Source organism: Falco punctatus (assembly GCF_963210335.1).
Source record: "Falco punctatus genome assembly, contig: scaffold_39, whole genome shotgun sequence".
Taxonomy (NCBI): Eukaryota; Metazoa; Chordata; class Aves; order Falconiformes; family Falconidae; genus Falco; species Falco punctatus.
Genome location: NW_027660073.1, coordinates 429,801 through 454,553, shown reverse-complemented (window position 1 = coordinate 454,553; position 24,753 = coordinate 429,801). Strand labels below are relative to the sequence as shown.

At 52.0% G+C, this 24,753-nt stretch overlaps 1 protein-coding gene across 1 annotated transcript in view; it reads right to left on the bottom strand.

Annotated features, from left to right (window-relative positions):
* The window catches only part of LOC308058107 (uncharacterized protein), a gene marked incomplete at its 5' end in the record, with an annotated part of 63,730 nt that overhangs the window by 38,714 nt on the left and 263 nt on the right, over positions 1-24,753 (bottom strand). The window lies entirely within an intron of this gene.

Below are 24,753 nucleotides of genomic sequence, written 5' to 3'. Positions count from 1 at the left end.
AAAGGAGTTCTGTTGGTAGTTCTTACACTGCCCCGGTAGCCAGATGAAAGACACCAAAAAAGTTGTTCTACCTGCTTTCTGGGCTGAGATGGGGAATCGCTGACTTTTGGACTCGGCTGGTGACAAAATGATCCAAACACACCCCATGCACAACTGCACCGGGGAAGGTGCCAGAAAGGAGTTCTGTTGGTAGTTCTTCCACTTCCCCGGTAGCCAGCTGAAAGACACCACAAAAGTGTTTCTACCTGCTTTCTGGGCTGAGATGGGGAATCGCTGACTTTTGGAGTCGGCTGGTGACAAAGTGTTCCAAACACACCCCATGCACAACTGCACCGGGGAAGGTGCCAGAAAGGAGTTCTGTTGGTAGTTCTTACACTGCCCCGGTAGCCAGCTGAAAGACACCACAAAAGTGGTTCTACCTGCTTGCTGAGCTGAGATGGGCAATGGCTGACTTTTGGACTCGGCTGGTGACAAAATGTTCCAAACACACCCCATGCACAACTCCCCCGGGGAAGATGCCAGAAAGGAGTTCTGTTGGTAGTTCTTACACTGCCCCGGTAGCCAGATGAAAGACACCACAAAAGTGGTTCTACCTGCTTTCTGGGCTGAGATGGGGAATCGCTGACTTTTGGAGTCGGCTGGTGACAAAGTGTTCCAAACACACCCCATGCACAACTGCACCGGGGAAGGTGCCAGAAAGGAGTTCTGTTGGTAGTTCTTACACTGCCCCGGTAGCCAGATGAAAGACACCACAAAAGTTGTTCTACCTGCTTTCTGGGCTGAGATGGGGAATCGCTGACTTTTGGACTCGGCTGGTGACAAAATGATCCAAACACACCCCATGCACAACTGCACCGGGGAAGGTGCCAGAAAGGAGTTCTGTTGGTAGTTCTTCCACTGCCCCGGTAGCCAGATGAAAGACACCAAAAAAGTGGTTCTACCTGCTTTCTGGGCTGAGATGGGAAATCGCAGACTTTTGGAGTCGGCTGGTGACAAAATGTTCCAAACACACCCCATGCACAACTCCCCCGGGGAAGATGCCAGAAAGGAGTTCTGTTGGTAGTTCTTCCACTGCCCCGGTAGCCAGATGAAAGACACCACAAAAGTTGTTCTACCTGCTTTCTGGGCTGAGATGGGGAATCGCTGACTTTTGGACTCGGCTGGTGACAAAATGTTCCAAACACACCCCATGCACAACTCCCCCGGGGAAGATGCCAGAAAGGAGTTCTGTTGGTAGTTCTTACACTGCCCCGGTAGCCAGATGAAAGACACCACAAAAGTGGTTCTACCTGCTTTCTGGGCTGAGATGGGGAATCGCTGACTTTTGGAGTCGGCTGGTGACAAAGTGTTCCAAACACACCCCATGCACAACTGCACCGGGGAAGGTGCCAGAAAGGAGTTCTGTTGGTAGTTCTTACACTGCCCCGGTAGCCAGATGAAAGACACCACAAAAGTGGTTCTACCTGCTTGCTGAGCTGAGATGGGCAATGGCTGACTTTTGGACTCGGCTGGTGACAATGTGTTCCAAACACACCCCATGCACAACTCCCCCGGGGAAGGTGCCAGAAAGGAGTTCTGTTGGTAGTTCTTACACTGCCCCGGTAGCCAGATGAAAGACACCACAAAAGTTGTTCTACCTGTTTTCTGGGCTGAGATGGGGAATAGCTGACTTTTGGACTCGGCTGGTGACAAAGTGTTCCAAACACACCCCATGCACAACTCCACCGGGGAAGATGCCAGAAAGGAGTTCTGTTGGTAGTTCTTACACTGCCGCGGTAGCCAGCTGAAAGACACCACAAAAGTGGTTCTACCTGCTTGCTGGGCTGAGATGGGAAATCGCTGACTTTTGGACTCGGCTGGTGACAAAATGTTCCAAACACACCCCATGCACAACTCCCCCGGGGAAGATGCCAGAAAGGAGTTCTGTTGGTAGTTCTTACACTGCCGCGGTAGCCAGCTGAAAGACACCACAAAAGTGGTTCTACCTGCTTGCTGAGCTGAGATGGGCAATGGCTGACTTTTGGACTCGGCTGGTGACAAAATGTTCCAAACACACCCCATGCACAACTCCCCCGGGGAAGAGGCCAGAAAGGAGTTCTGTTGGTAGTTCTTCCACTGCCCCGGTAGCCAGCTGAAAGACGCCACAAAAGTGGTTCTACCTGCTTTCTGGGCTGAGATGGGAAATCGCAGACTTTTGGAGTCGGCCTGTGACAAAATGATCCAAACACACCCCATGCACAACTGCACCGGGGAAGGTGCCAGAAAGGAGTTCTGTTGGTAGTTCTTCCACTGCCCCGGTAGCCAGATGAAAGACACCACAAAAGTGGTTCTACCTGCTTTCTGGGCTGAGATGGGGAATCGCTGACTTTTGGACTCGGCTGGTGACAAAGTGTTCCAAACACACCCCATGCACAACTCCACCGGGGAAGGTGCCAAAATCAGTTCCGTTGGTAGTTGTTACATTGCCCCGGTAGCCAGCTGAAAGACACCACAAAAGTGGTTCTACCTGCTTTCTGGGCTGAGATGGGGAATCGCTGACTTTTGGACTCGGCTGGTGACAAAATGTTCCAAACACACCCCATGCACAACTGCACCGGGGAAGGTGCCAGAAAGGAGTTCTGTTGGTAGTTCTTCCACTGCCCCGGTAGCCAGATGAAAGACACCACAAAAGTGGTTCTACCTGCTTTCTGGGCTGAGATGGGAAATCGCAGACTTTTGGAGTCGGCCTGTGACAAAATGATCCAAACACACCCCATGCACAACTCCCCCGGGGAAGGTGCCAGAAAGGAGTTCTGTTAGTAGTTCTTACACTGCCCCGGTAGCCAGCTGAAAGACACCACAAAAGTGGTTCTACCTGCTTTCTGGGCTGAGATGGGAAATCGCAGACTTTTGGAGTCGGCCTGTGACAAAATGATCCAAACACACCCCATGCACAACTCCCCCGGGGAAGGTGCCAGAAAGGAGTTCTGTTGGTAGTTCTTCCACTGCCCCGGTAGCCAGCTGAAAGACACCACAAAAGTTGTTCTACCTGCTTTCTGGGCTGAGATGGGCAATGGCTGACTTTTGGAGTCGGCTGGTGACAAAATGTTCCAAACACACCCCATGCACAACTCCCCCGGGGAAGGTGCCAGAAAGGAGTTCTGTTGGTAGTTCTTCCACTGCCCCGGTAGCCAGATGAAAGACACCACAAAAGTGGTTCTACCTGCTTTCTGGGCTGAGATGGGAAATCGCAGACTTTTGGAGTCGGCCTGTAACAAAATGATCCAAAGACACCCCATGCACAACTCCCCCGGGGAAGGTGCCAGAAAGGAGTTCTGTTAGTAGTTCTTCCACTGCCCCGGTAGCCAGCTGAAAGACACCACAAAAGTGGTTCTACCTGCTTTCTGGGCTGAGATGGGGAATCGCTGACTTTTGGACTCGGCTGGTGACAAAATGTTCCAAACACACCCCATGCACAACTGCACCGGGGAAGGTGCCAGAAAGGAGTTCTGTTGGTAGTTCTTACACTGCCCCGGTAGCCAGATGAAAGACACCACAAAAGTGGTTCTACCTGCTTTCTGGGCTGAGATGGGAAATCGCAGACTTTTGGAGTCGGCCTGTGACAAAATGGTCCAAACACACGCCATGCACAACTGCCCCGGGGAAGGTGCCAGAAAGGAGTTCTGTTGGTAGTTCTTCCACTGCCCCGGTAGCCAGATGAAAGACACCACAAAAGTGGTTCTACCTGCTTGCTGGGCTGAGATGGGCAATGGCTAACTTTTGGAGTCGGCTGGTGGCAAAATGTTCCAAACACACCCCATGCACAACTCCCCCGGGGAAGATGCCAGAAAGGAGTTCTGTTGGTAGTTCTTACACTGCCCCGGTAGCCAGATGAAAGACACCAAAAAAGGGGTTCTACCTGCTTTCTGGGCTAAGATGGGGAATCGCTGACTTTTGGACTCGGCTGGTGATAAAATGTTCCAAACACACCCCATGCACAACTCCCCCGGGGAAGGTGCCAGAAAGGAGTTCTGTTGGTAGTTCTTCCACTGCCCCGGTAGCCAGATGAAAGACACCACAAAAGTGGTTCTACCTGCTTGCTGGGCTGAGATGGGGAATCGCTGACTTTTGGACTCGGCTGGTGACAAAGTGTTCCAAACACACCCCATGCACAACTGCACCGGGGAAGGTGCCAAAATCAGTTCCGTTGGTAGTTGTTACATTGCCCCGGTAGCCAGCTGAAAGACACCACAAAAGTGGTTCTACCTGCTTTCTGGGCTGAGATGGGGAATCGCTGACTTTTGGACTCGGCTGATGACAAAATCTTCCAAACACACCCCACGCACAACTCCCCCGGGGAAGATGCCAGAAAGGAGTTCTGTTGGTAGTTCTTCCACTGCCCCGGTAGCCAGCTGAAAGACACCACAAAAGTGGTTCTACCTGCTTTCTGGGCTGAGATGGGGAATCGCTGACTTTTGGACTCGGCTGGTGACAAAATGTTCCAAACACACCCCATGCACAACTGCACCGGGGAAGGTGCCAGAAAGGAGTTCTGTTGGTAGTTCTTCCACTGCCCCGGTAGCCAGATGAAAGACACCACAAAAGTGGTTCTACCTGCTTTCTGGGCTGAGATGGGAAATCGCAGACTTTTGGAGTCGGCCTGTGACAAAATGATCCAAACACACCCCATGCACAACTCCCCCGGGGAAGGTGCCAGAAAGGAGTTCTGTTAGTAGTTCTTACACTGCCCCGGTAGCCAGCTGAAAGACACCACAAAAGTGGTTCTACCTGCTTTCTGGGCTGAGATGGGAAATCGCAGACTTTTGGAGTCGGCCTGTGACAAAATGATCCAAACACACCCCATGCACAACTCCCCCGGGGAAGGTGCCAGAAAGGAGTTCTGTTGGTAGTTCTTCCACTGCCCCGGTAGCCAGCTGAAAGACACCACAAAAGTTGTTCTACCTGCTTTCTGGGCTGAGATGGGCAATGGCTGACTTTTGGAGTCGGCTGGTGACAAAATGTTCCAAACACACCCCATGCACAACTCCCCCGGGGAAGGTGCCAGAAAGGAGTTCTGTTGGTAGTTCTTCCACTGCCCCGGTAGCCAGATGAAAGACACCACAAAAGTGGTTCTACCTGCTTTCTGGGCTGAGATGGGAAATCGCAGACTTTTGGAGTCGGCCTGTAACAAAATGATCCAAAGACACCCCATGCACAACTCCCCCGGGGAAGGTGCCAGAAAGGAGTTCTGTTAGTAGTTCTTCCACTGCCCCGGTAGCCAGCTGAAAGACACCACAAAAGTGGTTCTACCTGCTTTCTGGGCTGAGATGGGGAATCGCTGACTTTTGGACTCGGCTGGTGACAAAATGTTCCAAACACACCCCATGCACAACTGCACCGGGGAAGGTGCCAGAAAGGAGTTCTGTTGGTAGTTCTTACACTGCCCCGGTAGCCAGATGAAAGACACCACAAAAGTGGTTCTACCTGCTTTCTGGGCTGAGATGGGAAATCGCAGACTTTTGGAGTCGGCCTGTGACAAAATGGTCCAAACACACGCCATGCACAACTGCCCCGGGGAAGGTGCCAGAAAGGAGTTCTGTTGGTAGTTCTTCCACTGCCCCGGTAGCCAGATGAAAGACACCACAAAAGTTGTTCTACCTGCTTTCTGGGCTGAGATGGGGAATCGCTGACTTTTGGACTCGGCTGGTGACAAAGTGTTCCAAACACACCCCATGCACAACTGCACCGGGGAAGGTGCCAGAAAGGAGTTCTGTTGGTAGTTCTTCCACTGCCCCGGTAGCCAGATGAAAGACACCACAAAAGTGGTTCTACCTGCTTGCTGGGCTGAGATGGGCAATGGCTAACTTTTGGAGTCGGCTGGTGGCAAAATGTTCCAAACACACCCCATGCACAACTCCCCCGGGGAAGATGCCAGAAAGGAGTTCTGTTGGTAGTTCTTACACTGCCCCGGTAGCCAGATGAAAGACACCAAAAAAGGGGTTCTACCTGCTTTCTGGGCTAAGATGGGGAATCGCTGACTTTTGGACTCGGCTGGTGATAAAATGTTCCAAACACACCCCATGCACAACTCCCCCGGGGAAGGTGCCAGAAAGGAGTTCTGTTGGTAGTTCTTCCACTGCCCCGGTAGCCAGATGAAAGACACCACAAAAGTGGTTCTACCTGCTTTCTGGGCTGAGATGGGGAATCGCTGACATTTGGACTCGGCTGGTGACAAAGTGTTCCAAACACACCCCATGCACAACTCCCCCGGGGAAGGTGCCAAAATCAGTTCCGTTGGTAGTTGTTACATTGCCCCGGTAGCCAGATGAAAGACACCACAAAAGTGGTTCTACCTGCTTTCTGGGCTGAGATGGGGAATCGCTGACTTTTGGACTCGGCTGATGACAAAATCTTCCAAACACACCCCACGCACAACTCCCCCGGGGAAGATGCCAGAAAGGAGTTCTGTTGGTAGTTCTTCCACTGCCCCGGTAGCCAGCTGAAAGACACCACAAAAGTGGTTCTACCTGCTTTCTGGGCTGAGATGGGGAATCGCTGACTTTTGGACTCGGCTGGTGACAAAATGTTCCAAACACACCCCATGCACAACTGCACCGGGGAAGGTGCCAGAAAGGAGTTCTGTTGGTAGTTCTTCCACTGCCCCGGTAGCCAGATGAAAGACACCACAAAAGTGGTTCTACCTGCTTTCTGGGCTGAGATGGGAAATCGCAGACTTTTGGAGTCGGCCTGTGACAAAATGATCCAAACACACCCCATGCACAACTCCCCCGGGGAAGGTGCCAGAAAGGAGTTCTGTTAGTAGTTCTTACACTGCCCCGGTAGCCAGCTGAAAGACACCACAAAAGTGGTTCTACCTGCTTTCTGGGCTGAGATGGGAAATCGCTGACTTTTGGACTCGGCCTGTGACAAAATGATCCAAACACAACCCATGCACAACTCCCCCGGGGAAGGTGCCAGAAAGGAGTTCTGTTGGTAGTTCTTCCACTTCCCCGGTAGCCAGCTGAAAGACACCACAAAAGTGTTTCTACCTGCTTTCTGGGCTGAGATGGGGAATCGCTGACTTTTGGAGTCGGCTGGTGACAAAATGTTCCAAACACACCCCATGCACAACTGCACCGGGGAAGGTGCCAGAAAGGAGTTCTGTTGGTAGTTCTTACACTGCCCCGGTAGCCAGATGAAAGACACCAAAAAAGTTGTTCTACCTGCTTTCTGGGCTGAGATGGGGAATCGCTGACTTTTGGACTCGGCTGGTGACAAAATGATCCAAACACACCCCATGCACAACTGCACCGGGGAAGGTGCCAGAAAGGAGTTCTGTTGGTAGTTCTTACACTGCCCCGGTAGCCAGCTGAAAGACACCACAAAAGTGGTTTTACCTGCTTGCTGGGCTGAGATGGGAAATCGCTGACTTTTGGACTCGGCTGGTGACAAAATGTTCCAAACACACCCCATGCACAACTCCCCCGGGGAAGGTGCCAGAAAGGAGTTCTGTTGGTAGTTCTTCCACTGCCCCGGTAGCCAGATGAAAGACACCACAAAAGTGGTTCTACCTGCTTGCTGGGCTGAGATGGGGAATCGCTGACTTTTGGAGTCGGCCTGTGACAAAATGATCCAAACACACCCCATGCACAACTCCCCCGGGGAAGGTGCCAGAAAGGAGTTCTGTTGGTAGTTCTTCCACTGCCCCGGTAGCCAGCTGAAAGACACCACAAAAGTGGTTCTACCTGCTTTCTGGGCTGAGATGGGGAATCGCTGACTTTTGGACTCGGCTGGTGACAAAATGTTCCAAACACACCCCATGCACAACTGCACCGGGGAAGGTGCCAGAAAGGAGTTCTGTTGGTAGTTCTTCCACTGCCCCGGTAGCCAGATGAAAGACACCACAAAAGTGGTTCTACCTGCTTTCTGGGCTGAGATGGGAAATCGCAGACTTTTGGAGTCGGCCTGTGACAAAATGATCCAAACACACCCCATGCACAACTCCCCCGGGGAAGGTGCCAGAAAGGAGTTCTGTTAGTAGTTCTTCCACTGCCCCGGTAGCCAGATGAAAGACACCACAAAAGTGGTTCTACCTGCTTTCTGGGCTGAGATGGGAAATCGCAGACTTTTGGACTCGGCCTGTAACAAAATGATCCAAAGACACCCCATGCACAACTCCCCCGGGGAAGGTGCCAGAAAGGAGTTCTGTTGGTAGTTCTTACACTGCCCCGGTAGCCAGATGAAAGACACCACAAAAGTGGTTCTACCTGCTTTCTGGGCTGAGATGGGAAATCGCAGACTTTTGGAGTCGGCCTGTGACAAAATGATCCAAACACACCCCATGCACAACTGCACCGGGGAAGGTGCCAGAAAGGAGTTCTGTTGGTAGTTCTTCCACTTCCCCGGTAGCCAGCTGAAAGACACCACAAAAGTGTTTCTACCTGCTTTCTGGGCTGAGATGGGGAATCGCTGACTTTTGGAGTCGGCTGGTGACAAAGTGTTCCAAACACACCCCATGCACAACTGCACCGGGGAAGGTGCCAGAAAGGAGTTCTGTTGGTAGTTCTTACACTGCCCCGGTAGCCAGATGAAAGACACCAAAAAAGTTGTTCTACCTGCTTTCTGGGCTGAGATGGGGAATCGCTGACTTTTGGACTCGGCTGGTGACAAAATGATCCAAACACACCCCATGCACAACTGCACCGGGGAAGGTGCCAGAAAGGAGTTCTGTTGGTAGTTCTTACACTGCCCCGGTAGCCAGCTGAAAGACACCACAAAAGTGGTTTTACCTGCTTGCTGGGCTGAGATGGGAAATCGCTGACTTTTGGACTCGGCTGGTGACAAAATGTTCCAAACACACCCCATGCACAACTCCCCCGGGGAAGGTGCCAGAAAGGAGTTCTGTTGGTAGTTCTTCCACTGCCCCGGTAGCCAGATGAAAGACACCACAAAAGTGGTTCTACCTGCTTTCTGGGCTGAGATGGGGAATCGCTGACTTTTGGACTCGGCTGATGACAAAGTGTTCCAAACACACCCCATGCACAACTCCACCGGGGAAGGTGCCAAAATCAGTTCCGTTGGTAGTTGTTTCATTGCCCCGGTAGCCAGCTGAAAGACACCACAAAAGTGGTTCTACCTGCTTTCTGGGCTGAGATGGGGAATCGCTGACTTTTGGACTCGGCTGGTGACAAAATGTTCCAAACACACCCCATGCACAACTGCACCGGGGAAGGTGCCAGAAAGGAGTTCTGTTGGTAGTTCTTCCACTGCCCCGGTAGCCAGATGAAAGACACCACAAAAGTGGTTCTACCTGCTTTCTGGGCTGAGATGGGAAATCGCAGACTTTTGGAGTCGGCCTGTGACAAAATGATCCAAACACACCCCATGCACAACTCCCCCGGGGAAGGTGCCAGAAAGGAGTTCTGTTAGTAGTTCTTACACTGCCCCGGTAGCCAGCTGAAAGACACCACAAAAGTGGTTCTACCTGCTTTCTGGGCTGAGATGGGAAATCGCAGACTTTTGGAGTCGGCTGGTGACAAAATGTTCCAAACACACCCCATGCACAACTCCCCCGGGGAAGATGCCAGAAAGGAGTTCTGTTGGTAGTTCTTACACTGCCCCGGTAGCCAGATGAAAGACACCAAAAAAGGGGTTCTACCTACTTTCTGGGCTAAGATGGGGAATCGCTGACTTTTGGAGTCGGCTGGTGACAAAATGTTCCAAACACACCCCATGCACAACTCCCCCGGGGAAGGTGCCAGAAAGGAGTTCTGTTGGTAGTTCTTACACTGCCCCGGTAGCCAGCTGAAAGACACCACAAAAGTGGTTCTACCTGCTTTCTGGGCTGAGATGGGGAATCGCTGACTTTTGGAGTCGGCTGGTGACAAAATGTTCCAAACACACCCCATGCACAACTCCCCCGGGGAAGGTGCCAGAAAGGAGTTCTGTTAGTAGTTCTTACACTGCCCCGGTAGCCAGCTGAAAGACACCACAAAAGTGGTTCTACCTGCTTTCTGGGCTGAGATGGGAAATCGCATACTTTTGGAGTCGGCCTGTGACAAAATGATCCAAACACACGCCATGCACAACTCCCCCGGGGAAGGTGCCAGAAAGGAGTTCTGTTGGTAGTTCTTCCACTGCCCCGGTAGCCAGATGAAAGACACCACAAAAGTTGTTCTACCTGCTTTCTGGGCTGAGATGGGGAATCGCTGACTTTTGGACTCGGCTGGTTACAAAGTGTTCCAAACACACCCCATGCACAACTGCACCGGGGAAGGTGCCAGAAAGGAGTTCTGTTGGTAGTTCTTACACTGCCCCGGTAGCCAGCTGAAAGACACCACAAAAGTGGTTCTACCTGCTTGCTGGGCTGAGATGGGCAATGGCTGACTTTTGGAGTCGGCTGGTGACAAAATGTTCCAAACACACCCCATGCACAACTCCCCCGGGGAAGATGCCAGAAAGGAGTTCTGTTGGTAGTTCTTACACTGCCCCGGTAGCCAGATGAAAGACACCACAAAAGTGGTTCTACCTGCTTTCTGGGCTGAGATGGGGAATCGCTGACTTTTGGACTCGGCTGGTGACAAAGTGTTCCAAACACACCCCATGCACAACTCCACCGGGGAAGGTGCCAAAATCAGTTCCGTTGGTAGTTCTGACACTGCCCCGGTAGCCAGATGAAAGACACCACAAAAGTGGTTCTACCTGCTTTCTGGGCTGAGATGGGGAATCGCTGACTTTTGGACTCGGCTGGTGACAAAATGTTCCAAACACACCCCATGCACAACTCCCCCGGGGAAGATGCCAGAAAGGAGTTCTGTTGGTAGTTCTTACACTGCCGCGGTAGCCAGCTGAAAGACACCACAAAAGTGGTTCTACCTGCTTGCTGAGCTGAGATGGGCAATGGCTGACTTTTGGACTCGGCTGGTGACAAAATGTTCCAAACACACCCCATGCACAACTCCCCCGGGGAAGAGGCCAGAAAGGAGTTCTGTTGGTAGTTCTTCCACTGCCCCGGTAGCCAGCTGAAAGACACCACAAAAGTGGTTCTACCTGCTTTCTGGGCTGAGATGGGAAATCGCAGACTTTTGGAGTCGGCCTGTGACAAAATGATCCAAACACACCCCATGCACAACTGCACCGGGGAAGGTGCCAGAAAGGAGTTCTGTTGGTAGTTCTTCCACTTCCCCGGTAGCCAGCTGAAAGACACCACAAAAGTGTTTCTACCTGCTTTCTGGGCTGAGATGGGGAATCGCTGACTTTTGGAGTCGGCTGGTGACAAAGTGTTCCAAACACACCCCATGCACAACTCCCCCGGGGAAGGTGCCAGAAAGGAGTTCTGTTGGTAGTTCTTACACTGCCCCGGTAGCCAGATGAAAGACACCAAAAAAGTTGTTCTACCTGCTTTCTGGGCTGAGATGGGGAATCGCTGACTTTTGGACTCGGCTGGTGACAAAATGATCCAAACACACCCCATGCACAACTGCACCGGGGAAGGTGCCAGAAAGGAGTTCTGTTGGTAGTTCTTACACTGCCCCGGTAGCCAGATGAAAGACACCACAAAAGTGGTTTTACCTGCTTGCTGGGCTGAGATGGGAAATCGCTGACTTTTGGACTCGGCTGGTGACAAAATGTTCCAAACACACCCCATGCACAACTCCCCCGGGGAAGGTGCCAGAAAGGAGTTCTGTTGGTAGTTCTTCCACTGCCCCGGTAGCCAGATGAAAGACACCACAAAAGTGGTTCTACCTGCTTTCTGGGCTGAGATGTGAAATCGCAGACTTTTGGAGTCGGCCTGTGACAAAATGGTCCAAACACACGCCATGCACAACTCCCCCGGGGAAGGTGCCAGAAAGGAGTTCTGTTGGTAGTTCTTCCACTGCCCCGGTAGCCAGATGAAAGACACCACAAAAGTTGTTCTACCTGCTTTCTGGGCTGAGATGGGGAATCGCTGACTTTTGGACTCGGCTGGTGACAAAGTGTTCCAAACACACCCCATGCACAACTCCCCCGGGGAAGATGCCAGAAAGGAGTTCTGTTGGTAGTTCTTACACTGCCCCGGTAGCCAGATGAAAGACACCAAAAAAGGGGTTCTACCCACTTTCTGGGCTAAGATGGGGAATCGCTGACTTTTGGACTCGGCTGGTGACAAAATGTTCCAAACACACCCCATGCACAACTCCCCCGGGGAAGGTGCCAGAAAGGAGTTCTGTTGGTAGTTCTTCCACTGCCCCGGTAGCCAGATGAAAGACACCACAAAAGTGGTTCTACCTGCTTTCTGGGCTGAGATGGGGAATCGCTGACTTTTGGACTCGGCTGGTGACAAAGTGTTCCAAACACACCCCATGCACAACTCCACCGGGGAAGGTGCCAAAATCAGTTCCGTTGGTAGTTGTTACATTGCCCCGGTAGCCAGCTGAAAGACACCACAAAAGTGGTTCTACCTGCTTTCTGGGCTGAGATGGGGAATCGCTGACTTTTGGACTCGGCTGATGACAAAATCTTCCAAACACACCCCACGCACAACTCCCCCGGGGAAGATGCCAGAAAGGAGTTCTGTTGGTAGTTCTTCCACTGCCCCGGTAGCCAGATGAAAGACACCACAAAAGTGGTTCTACCTGCTTGCTGGGCTGAGATGGGGAATCTCTGACTTTTGGACTCGGCTGGTGACAATGTGTTCCAAACACACCCCATGCACAACTCCCCCGGGGAAGGTGCCAGAAAGGAGTTCTGTAGATAGTTCTTCCACTGCCCCGGTAGCCAGCTGAAAGACACCACAAAAGTTGTTCTACCTGTTTTCTGGGCTGAGATGGGGAATAGCTGACTTTTGGACTCGGCTGGTGACAAAATGTTCCAAACACACCCCATGCACAACTCCCCCGGGGAAGATGCCAGAAAGGAGTTCTGTTGGTAGTTCTTACACTGCCGCGGTAGCCAGCTGAAAGACACCACAAAAGTGGTTCTACCTGCTTGCTGGGCTGAGATGGGCAATGGCTGACTTTTGGAGTCGGCTGGTGACAAAATGTTCCAAACACACCCCATGCACAACTCCCCCGGGGAAGATGCCAGAAAGGAGTTCTGTTGGTAGTTCTTACACTGCCCCGGTAGCCAGATGAAAGACACCACAAAAGTGGTTCTACCTGCTTTCTGGGCTGAGATGGGGAATCGCTGACTTTTGGACTCGGCTGGTGACAAAGTGTTCCAAACACACCCCATGCACAACTCCACCGGGGAAGGTGCCAAAATCAGTTCCGTTGGTAGTTGTTACATTGCTCCGGTAGCCAGCTGAAAGACACCACAAAAGTGGTTCTACCTGCTTTCTGGGCTGAGATGGGGAATCGCTGACTTTTGGAGTCGGCTGGTGACAAAGTGTTCCAAACACACCCCATGCACAACTGCACCGGGGAAGGTGCCAGAAAGGAGTTCTGTTGGTAGTTCTTACACTGCCCCGGTAGCCAGATGAAAGACACCAAAAAAGTTGTTCTACCTGCTTTCTGGGCTGAGATGGGGAATCGCTGACTTTTGGACTCGGCTGGTGACAAAATGATCCAAACACACCCCATGCACAACTGCACCGGGGAAGGTGCCAGAAAGGAGTTCTGTTGGTAGTTCTTCCACTTCCCCGGTAGCCAGCTGAAAGACACCACAAAAGTGTTTCTACCTGCTTTCTGGGCTGAGATGGGGAATCGCTGACTTTTGGAGTCGGCTGGTGACAAAGTGTTCCAAACACACCCCATGCACAACTGCACCGGGGAAGGTGCCAGAAAGGAGTTCTGTTGGTAGTTCTTACACTGCCCCGGTAGCCAGCTGAAAGACACCACAAAAGTGGTTCTACCTGCTTGCTGAGCTGAGATGGGCAATGGCTGACTTTTGGACTCGGCTGGTGACAAAATGTTCCAAACACACCCCATGCACAACTCCCCCGGGGAAGATGCCAGAAAGGAGTTCTGTTGGTAGTTCTTACACTGCCCCGGTAGCCAGATGAAAGACACCACAAAAGTGGTTCTACCTGCTTTCTGGGCTGAGATGGGGAATCGCTGACTTTTGGAGTCGGCTGGTGACAAAGTGTTCCAAACACACCCCATGCACAACTGCACCGGGGAAGGTGCCAGAAAGGAGTTCTGTTGGTAGTTCTTACACTGCCCCGGTAGCCAGATGAAAGACACCAAAAAAGTTGTTCTACCTGCTTTCTGGGCTGAGATGGGGAATCGCTGACTTTTGGACTCGGCTGGTGACAAAATGATCCAAACACACCCCATGCACAACTCCCCCGGGGAAGGTGCCAGAAAGGAGTTCTGTTGGTAGTTCTTACACTGCCCCGGTAGCCAGATGAAAGACACCACAAAAGTGGTTTTACCTGCTTGCTGGGCTGAGATGGGAAATCGCTGACTTTTGGACTCGGCTGGTGACAAAATGTTCCAAACACACCCCATGCACAACTCCCCCGGGGAAGGTGCCAGAAAGGAGTTCTGTTGGTAGTTCTTCCACTGCCCCGGTAGCCAGATGAAAGACACCACAAAAGTGGTTCTACCTGCTTTCTGGGCTGAGATGGGGAATCGCTGACTTTTGGACTCGGCTGGTGACAAAATGGTCCAAACACACGCCATGCACAACTCCCCCGGGGAAGGTGCCAGAAAGGAGTTCTGTTGGTAGTTCTTCCACTGCCCCGGTAGCCAGATGAAAGACACCACAAAAGTTGTTCTACCTGCTTTCTGGGCTGAGATGGGGAATCGCTGACTTTTGGACTCGGCTGGTGACAAAGTGTTCCAAACACACCCCATGCACAACTCCCCCGGGGAAGATGCCAGAAAGGAGTTCTGTTGGTAGTTCTTACACTGCCCCGGTAGCCAGATGAAAGACACCAAAAAAGGGGTTCTACCTACTTTCTGGGCTAAGATGGGGAATCGCTGACTTTTGGACTCGGCTGGTGACAAAATGTTCCAAACACACCCCATGCACAACTCCCCCGGGGAAGGTGCCAGAAAGGAGTTCTGTTGGTAGTTCTTCCACTGCCCCGGTAGCCAGATGAAAGACACCACAAAAGTGGTTCTACCTGCTTTCTGGGCTGAGATGGGGAATCGCTGACTTTTGGACTCGGCTGGTGACAAAGTGTTCCAAACACACCCCATGCACAACTCCACCGGGGAAGGTGCCAAAATCAGTTCCGTTGGTAGTTGTTACATTGCCCCGGTAGCCAGCTGAAAGACACCACAAAAGTGGTTCTACCTGCTTTCTGGGCTGAGATGGGGAATCGCTGACTTTTGGACTCGGCTGATGACAAAATCTTCCAAACACACCCCACGCACAACTCCCCCGGGGAAGATGCCAGAAAGGAGTTCTGTTGGTAGTTCTTCCACTGCCCCGGTAGCCAGATGAAAGACACCACAAAAGTGGTTCTACCTGCTTGCTGGGCTGAGATGGGGAATCTCTGACTTTTGGACTCGGCTGGTGACAATGTGTTCCAAACACACCCCATGCACAACTCCCCCGGGGAAGGTGCCAGAAAGGAGTTCTGTAGATAGTTCTTCCACTGCCCCGGTAGCCAGCTGAAAGACACCACAAAAGTTGTTCTACCTGTTTTCTGGGCTGAGATGGGGAATAGCTGACTTTTGGACTCGGCTGGTGACAAAATGTTCCAAACACACCCCATGCACAACTCCCCCGGGGAAGATGCCAGAAAGGAGTTCTGTTGGTAGTTCTTACACTGCCGCGGTAGCCAGCTGAAAGACACCACAAAAGTGGTTCTACCTGCTTGCTGGGCTGAGATGGGGAATCGCTGACTTTTGGAGTCGGCTGGTGACAAAGTGTTCCAAACACACCCCATGCACAACTGCACCGGGGAAGGTGCCAGAAAGGAGTTCTGTTGGTAGTTCTTACACTGCCCCGGTAGCCAGCTGAAAGACACCACAAAAGTGGTTCTACCTGCTTGCTGAGCTGAGATGGGCAATGGCTGACTTTTGGACTCGGCTGGTGACAAAATGTTCCAAACACACCCCATGCACAACTCCCCCGGGGAAGATGCCAGAAAGGAGTTCTGTTGGTAGTTCTTACACTGCCCCGGTAGCCAGATGAAAGACACCACAAAAGTGGTTCTACCTGCTTTCTGGGCTGAGATGGGGAATCGCTGACTTTTGGAGTCGGCTGGTGACAAAGTGTTCCAAACACACCCCATGCACAACTGCACCGGGGAAGGTGCCAGAAAGGAGTTCTGTTGGTAGTTCTTACACTGCCCCGGTAGCCAGATGAAAGACACCAAAAAAGTTGTTCTACCTGCTTTCTGGGCTGAGATGGGGAATCGCTGACTTTTGGACTCGGCTGGTGACAAAATGATCCAAACACACCCCATGCACAACTGCACCGGGGAAGGTGCCAGAAAGGAGTTCTGTTGGTAGTTCTTCCACTGCCCCGGTAGCCAGATGAAAGACACCAAAAAAGTGGTTCTACCTGCTTTCTGGGCTGAGATGGGAAATCGCAGACTTTTGGAGTCGGCTGGTGACAAAATGTTCCAAACACACCCCATGCACAACTCCCCCGGGGAAGATGCCAGAAAGGAGTTCTGTTGGTAGTTCTTCCACTGCCCCGGTAGCCAGATGAAAGACACCACAAAAGTTGTTCTACCTGCTTTCTGGGCTGAGATGGGGAATCGCTGACTTTTGGACTCGGCTGGTGACAAAATGTTCCAAACACACCCCATGCACAACTCCCCCGGGGAAGATGCCAGAAAGGAGTTCTGTTGGTAGTTCTTACACTGCCCCGGTAGCCAGATGAAAGACACCACAAAAGTGGTTCTACCTGCTTTCTGGGCTGAGATGGGGAATCGCTGACTTTTGGAGTCGGCTGGTGACAAAGTGTTCCAAACACACCCCATGCACAACTGCACCGGGGAAGGTGCCAGAAAGGAGTTCTGTTGGTAGTTCTTCCACTGCCCCGGTAGCCAGATGAAAGACACCACAAAAGTGGTTCTACCTGCTTGCTGAGCTGAGATGGGCAATGGCTGACTTTTGGACTCGGCTGGTGACAATGTGTTCCAAACACACCCCATGCACAACTCCCCCGGGGAAGGTGCCAGAAAGGAGTTCTGTAGATAGTTCTTCCACTGCCCCGGTAGCCAGCTGAAAGACACCACAAAAGTTGTTCTACCTGTTTTCTGGGCTGAGATGGGGAATAGCTGACTTTTGGACTCGGCTGGTGACAAAATGTTCCAAACACACCCCATGCACAACTCCACCGGGGAAGATGCCAGAAAGGAGTTCTGTTGGTAGTTCTTACACTGCCGCGGTAGCCAGCTGAAAGACACCACAAAAGTGGTTCTACCTGCTTGCTGGGCTGAGATGGGAAATCGCTGACTTTTGGACTCGGCTGGTGACAAAATGTTCCAAACACACCCCATGCACAACTCCCCCGGGGAAGATGCCAGAAAGGAGTTCTGTTGGTAGTTCTTACACTGCCGCGGTAGCCAGCTGAAAGACACCACAAAAGTGGTTCTACCTGCTTGCTGAGCTGAGATGGGCAATGGCTGACTTTTGGACTCGGCTGGTGACAAAATGTTCCAAACACACCCCATGCACAACTCCCCCGGGGAAGAGGCCAGAAAGGAGTTCTGTTGGTAGTTCTTACACTGCCCCGGTAGCCAGATGAAAGACACCAAAAAAGGGGTTCTACCTACTTTCTGGGCTAAGATGGGGAATCGCTGACTTTTGGACTCGGCTGGTGACAAAATGTTCCAAACACACCCCATGCACAACTCCCCCGGGGAAGGTGCCAGAAAGGAGTTCTGTTGGTAGTTCTTCCACTGCCCCGGTAGCCAGATGAAAGACACCACAAAAGTGGTTCTACCTGCTTTCTGGGCTGAGATGGGGAATCGCTGACTTTTGGACTCGGCTGGTGACAAAGTGTTCCAAACACACCCCATGCACAACTCCACCGGGGAAGGTGCCAAAATCAGTTCCGTTGGTAGTTGTTACATTGCCCCGGTAGCCAGCTGAAAGACACCACAAAAGTGGTTCTACCTGCTTTCTGGGCTGAGATGGGGAATCGCTGACTTTTGGACTCGGCTGATGACAAAATCTTCCAAACACACCCCACGCACAACTCCCCCGGGGAAGATGCCAGAAAGGAGTTCTGTTGGTAGTTCTTCCACTGCCCCGGTAGCCAGATGAAAGACACCACAAAAGTGGTTCTACCTGCTTGCTGGGCTGAGATGGGGAATCTCTGACTTTTGGACTCGGCTGGTGACAATGTGTTCCAAACACACCCCATGCACAACTCCCCCGGGGAAGGTGCCAGAAAGGAGTTCTGTAGATAGTTCTTCCACTGCCCCGGTAGCCAGCTGAAAGACACCACAAAAGTTGTTCTACCTGTTTTCTGGGCTGAGATGGGGAATAGCTGACTTTTGGACTCGGCTGGTGACAAAATGTTCCAAACACACCCCATGCACAACTCCCCCGGGGAAGATGCCAGAAAGGAGTTCTGTTGGTAGTTCTTACACTGCCGCGGTAGCCAGCTGAAAGACACCACAAAAGTGGTTCTACCTGCTTGCTGGGCTGAGATGGGCAATGGCTGACTTTTGGAGTCGGCTGGTGACAAAATGTTCCAAACACACCCCATGCACAACTCCCCCGGGGAAGATGCCAGAAAGGAGTTCTGTTGGTAGTTCTTACACTGCCCCGGTAGCCAGATGAAAGACACCACAAAAGTGGTTCTACCTGCTTTCTGGGCTGAGATGGGGAATCGCTGACTTTTGGACTCGGCTGGTGACAAAGTGTTCCAAACACACCCCATGCACAACTCCACCGGGGAAGGTGCCAAAATCAGTTCCGTTGGTAGTTGTTACATTGCTCCGGTAGCCAGCTGAAAGACACCACAAAAGTGGTTCTACCTGCTTTCTGGGCTGAGATGGGGAATCGCTGACTTTTGGAGTCGGCTGGTGACAAAGTGTTCCAAACACACCCCATGCACAACTGCACCGGGGAAGGTGCCAGAAAGGAGTTCTGTTGGTAGTTCTTACACTGCCCCGGTAGCCAGATGAAAGACACCAAAAAAGTTGTTCTACCTGCTTTCTGGGCTGAGATGGGGAATCGCTGACTTTTGGACTCGGCTGGTGACAAAATGATCCAAACACACCCCATGCACAACTGCACCGGGGAAGGTGCCAGAAAGGAGTTCTGTTGGTAGTTCTTCCACTTCCCCGGTAGCCAGCTGAAAGACACCACAAAAGTGTTTCTACCTGCTTTCTGGGCTGAGATGGGGAATCGCTGACTTTTGGAGTCGGCTGGTGACAAAGTGTTCCAAACACACCCCATGCACAACTGCACCGGGGAAGGTGCCAGAAAGGAGTTCTGTTGGTAGTTCTTACACTGCCCCGGTAGCCAGCTGAAAGACACCACAAAAGTGGTTCTACCTGCTTGCTGAGCTGAGATGGGCAATGGCTGACTTTTGGACTCGGCTGGTGACAAAATGTTCCAAACACACCCCATGCACAACTCCCCCGGGGAAGATGCCAGAAAGGAGTTCTGTTGGTAGTTCTTACACTGCCCCGGTAGCCAGATGAAAGACACCACAAAAGTGGTTCTACCTGCTTTCTGGGCTGAGATGGGGAATCGCTGACTTTTGGAGTCGGCTGGTGACAAAGTGTTCCAAACACACCCCATGCACAACTGCACCGGGGAAGGTGCCAGAAAGGAGTTCTGTTGGTAGTTCTTACACTGCCCCGGTAGCCAGATGAAAGACACCAAAAAAGTTGTTCTACCTGCTTTCTGGGCTGAGATGGGGAATCGCTGACTTTTGGACTCGGCTGGTGACAAAATGATCCAAACACACCCCATGCACAACTCCCCCGGGGAAGGTGCCAGAAAGGAGTTCTGTTGGTAGTTCTTACACTGCCCCGGTAGCCAGATGAAAGACACCACAAAAGTGGTTTTACCTGCTTGCTGGGCTGAGATGGGAAATCGCTGACTTTTGGACTCGGCTGGTGACAAAATGTTCCAAACACACCCCATGCACAACTCCCCCGGGGAAGGTGCCAGAAAGGAGTTCTGTTGGTAGTTCTTCCACTGCCCCGGTAGCCAGATGAAAGACACCACAAAAGTGGTTCTACCTGCTTTCTGGGCTGAGATGGGGAATCGCTGACTTTTGGACTCGGCTGGTGACAAAATGGTCCAAACACACGCCATGCACAACTCCCCCGGGGAAGGTGCCAGAAAGGAGTTCTGTTGGTAGTTCTTCCACTGCCCCGGTAGCCAGATGAAAGACACCACAAAAGTTGTTCTACCTGCTTTCTGGGCTGAGATGGGGAATCGCTGACTTTTGGACTCGGCTGGTGACAAAGTGTTCCAAACACACCCCATGCACAACTCCCCCGGGGAAGATGCCAGAAAGGAGTTCTGTTGGTAGTTCTTACACTGCCCCGGTAGCCAGATGAAAGACACCAAAAAAGGGGTTCTACCTACTTTCTGGGCTAAGATGGGGAATCGCTGACTTTTGGACTCGGCTGGTGACAAAATGTTCCAAACACACCCCATGCACAACTCCCCCGGGGAAGGTGCCAGAAAGGAGTTCTGTTGGTAGTTCTTCCACTGCCCCGGTAGCCAGATGAAAGACACCACAAAAGTGGTTCTACCTGCTTTCTGGGCTGAGATGGGGAATCGCTGACTTTTGGACTCGGCTGGTGACAAAGTGTTCCAAACACACCCCATGCACAACTCCACCGGGGAAGGTGCCAAAATCAGTTCCGTTGGTAGTTGTTACATTGCCCCGGTAGCCAGCTGAAAGACACCACAAAAGTGGTTCTACCTGCTTTCTGGGCTGAGATGGGGAATCGCTGACTTTTGGACTCGGCTGATGACAAAATCTTCCAAACACACCCCACGCACAACTCCCCCGGGGAAGATGCCAGAAAGGAGTTCTGTTGGTAGTTCTTCCACTGCCCCGGTAGCCAGCTGAAAGACACCACAAAAGTTGTTCTACCTGTTTTCTGGGCTGAGATGGGGAATAGCTGACTTTTGGACTCGGCTGGTGACAAAATGTTCCAAACACACCCCATGCACAACTCCCCCGGGGAAGATGCCAGAAAGGAGTTCTGTTGGTAGTTCTTACACTGCCGCGGTAGCCAGCTGAAAGACACCACAAAAGTGGTTCTACCTGCTTGCTGGGCTGAGATGGGGAATCGCTGACTTTTGGAGTCGGCTGGTGACAAAGTGTTCCAAACACACCCCATGCACAACTGCACCGGGGAAGGTGCCAGAAAGGAGTTCTGTTGGTAGTTCTTACACTGCCCCGGTAGCCAGCTGAAAGACACCACAAAAGTGGTTCTACCTGCTTGCTGAGCTGAGATGGGCAATGGCTGACTTTTGGACTCGGCTGGTGACAAAATGTTCCAAACACACCCCATGCACAACTCCCCCGGGGAAGATGCCAGAAAGGAGTTCTGTTGGTAGTTCTTACACTGCCCCGGTAGCCAGATGAAAGACACCACAAAAGTGGTTCTACCTGCTTTCTGGGCTGAGATGGGGAATCGCTGACTTTTGGAGTCGGCTGGTGACAAAGTGTTCCAAACACACCCCATGCACAACTGCACCGGGGAAGGTGCCAGAAAGGAGTTCTGTTGGTAGTTCTTACACTGCCCCGGTAGCCAGATGAAAGACACCAAAAAAGTTGTTCTACCTGCTTTCTGGGCTGAGATGGGGAATCGCTGACTTTTGGACTCGGCTGGTGACAAAATGATCCAAACACACCCCATGCACAACTGCACCGGGGAAGGTGCCAGAAAGGAGTTCTGTTGGTAGTTCTTCCACTGCCCCGGTAGCCAGATGAAAGACACCAAAAAAGTGGTTCTACCTGCTTTCTGGGCTGAGATGGGAAATCGCAGACTTTTGGAGTCGGCTGGTGACAAAATGTTCCAAACACACCCCATGCACAACTCCCCCGGGGAAGATGCCAGAAAGGAGTTCTGTTGGTAGTTCTTCCACTGCTCCGGTAGCCAGATGAAAGACACCACAAAAGTTGTTCTACCTGCTTTCTGGGCTGAGATGGGGAATCGCTGACTTTTGGACTCGGCTGGTGACAAAATGTTCCAAACACACCCCATGCACAACTCCCCCGGGGAAGATGCCAGAAAGGAGTTCTGTTGGTAGTTCTTACACTGCCCCGGTAGCCAGATGAAAGACACCACAAAAGTGGTTCTACCTGCTTTCTGGGCTGAGATGGGGAATCGCTGACTTTTGGAGTCGGCTGGTGACAAAGTGTTCCAAACACACCCCATGCACAACTCCCCCGGGGAAGAGGCCAGAAAGGAGTTCTGTTGGTAGTTCTTCCACTGCCCCGGTAGCCAGCTGAAAGACGCCACAAAAGTGGTTCTACCTGCTTTCTGGGCTGAGATGGGAAATCGCAGACTTTTGGAGTCGGCCTGTGACAAAATGATCCAAACACACCCCATGCACAACTGCACCGGGGAAGGTGCCAGAAAGGAGTTCTGTTGGTAGTTCTTCCACTTCCCCGGTAGCCAGCTGAAAGACACCACAAAAGTGGTTCTACCTGCTTTCTGGGCTGAGATGGGGAATCGCTGACTTTTGGACTCGGCTGGTGACAAAGTGTTCCAAACACACCCCATGCACAACTCCACCGGGGAAGGTGCCAAAATCAGTTCCGTTGGTAGTTGTTACATTGCCCCGGTAGCCAGCTGAAAGACACCACAAAAGTGGTTCTACCTGCTTTCTGGGCTGAGATGGGGAATCGCTGACTTTTGGACTCGGCTGGTGACAAAATGTTCCAAACACACCCCATGCACAACTGCACCGGGGAAGGTGCCAGAAAGGAGTTCTGTTGGTAGTTCTTCCACTGCCCCGGTAGCCAGATGAAAGACACCACAAAAGTGGTTCTACCTGCTTTCTGGGCTGAGATGGGAAATCGCAGACTTTTGGAGTCGGCCTGTGACAAAATGATCCAAACACACCCCATGCACAACTCCCCCGGGGAAGGTGCCAGAAAGGAGTTCTGTTAGTAGTTCTTACACTGCCGCGGTAGCCAGCTGAAAGACACCACAAAAGTGGTTCTACCTGCTTTCTGGGCTGAGATGGGAAATCGCAGACTTTTGGAGTCGGCCTGTGACAAAATGATCCAAACACACGCCATGCACAACTGCACCGGGGAAGGTGCCAGAAAGGAGTTCTGTTGGTAGTTCTTCCACTGCCCCGGTAGCCAGCTGAAAGACACCACAAAAGTTGTTCTACCTGCTTTCTGGGCTGAGATGGGCAATGGCTGACTTTTGGAGTCGGCTGGTGACAAAATGTTCCAAACACACCCCATGCACAACTCCCCCGGGGAAGATGCCAGAAAGGAGTTCTGTTGGTAGTTCTTACACTGCCCCGGTAGCCAGATGAAAGACACCAAAAAAGGGGTTCTACCTACTTTCTGGGCTAAGATGGGGAATCGCTGACTTTTGGAGTCGGCTGGTGACAAAATGTTCCAAACACACCCCATGCACAACTCCCCCGGGGAAGGTGCCAGAAAGGAGTTCTGTTGGTAGTTCTTCCACTGCCCCGGTAGCCAGATGAAAGACACCACAAAAGTGGTTCTACCTGCTTTCTGGGCTGAGATGGGAAATCGCAGACTTTTGGAGTCGGCCTGTAACAAAATGATCCAAAGACACCCCATGCACAACTCCCCCGGGGAAGGTGCCAGAAAGGAGTTCTGTTAGTAGTTCTTACACTGCCCCGGTAGCCAGCTGAAAGACACCACAAAAGTGGTTCTACCTGCTTTCTGGGCTGAGATGGGGAATCGCTGACTTTTGGACTCGGCTGGTGACAAAATGTTCCAAACACACCCCATGCACAACTGCACCGGGGAAGGTGCCAGAAAGGAGTTCTGTTGGTAGTTCTTCCACTGCCCCGGTAGCCAGATGAAAGACACCACAAAAGTGGTTCTACCTGCTTTCTGGGCTGAGATGGGAAATCGCAGACTTTTGGAGTCGGCCTGTGACAAAATGGTCCAAACACACGCCATGCACAACTGCCCCGGGGAAGGTGCCAGAAAGGAGTTCTGTTGGTAGTTCTTCCACTGCCCCGGTAGCCAGATGAAAGACACCACAAAAGTTGTTCTACCTGCTTTCTGGGCTGAGATGGGGAATCGCTGACTTTTGGACTCGGCTGGTGACAAAGTGTTCCAAACACACCCCATGCACAACTGCACCGGGGAAGGTGCCAGAAAGGAGTTCTGTTGGTAGTTCTTCCACTGCCCCGGTAGCCAGATGAAAGACACCACAAAAGTGGTTCTACCTGCTTGCTGGGCTGAGATGGGCAATGGCTGACTTTTGGAGTCGGCTGGTGACAAAATGTTCCAAACACACCCCATGCACAACTCCCCCGGGGAAGATGCCAGAAAGGAGTTCTGTTGGTAGTTCTTACACTGCCCCGGTAGCCAGATGAAAGACACCAAAAAAGGGGTTCTACCTGCTTTCTGGGCTAAGATGGGGAATCGCTGACTTTTGGACTCGGCTGGTGATAAAATGTTCCAAACACACCCCATGCACAACTCCCCCGGGGAAGGTGCCAGAAAGGAGTTCTGTTGGTAGTTCTTCCACTGCCCCGGTAGCCAGATGAAAGACACCACAAAAGTGGTTCTACCTGCTTTCTGGGCTGAGATGGGGAATCGCTGACATTTGGACTCGGCTGGTGACAAAGTGTTCCAAACACACCCCATGCACAACTCCACCGGGGAAGGTGCCAAAATCAGTTCCGTTGGTAGTTGTTACATTGCCCCGGTAGCCAGCTGAAAGACACCACA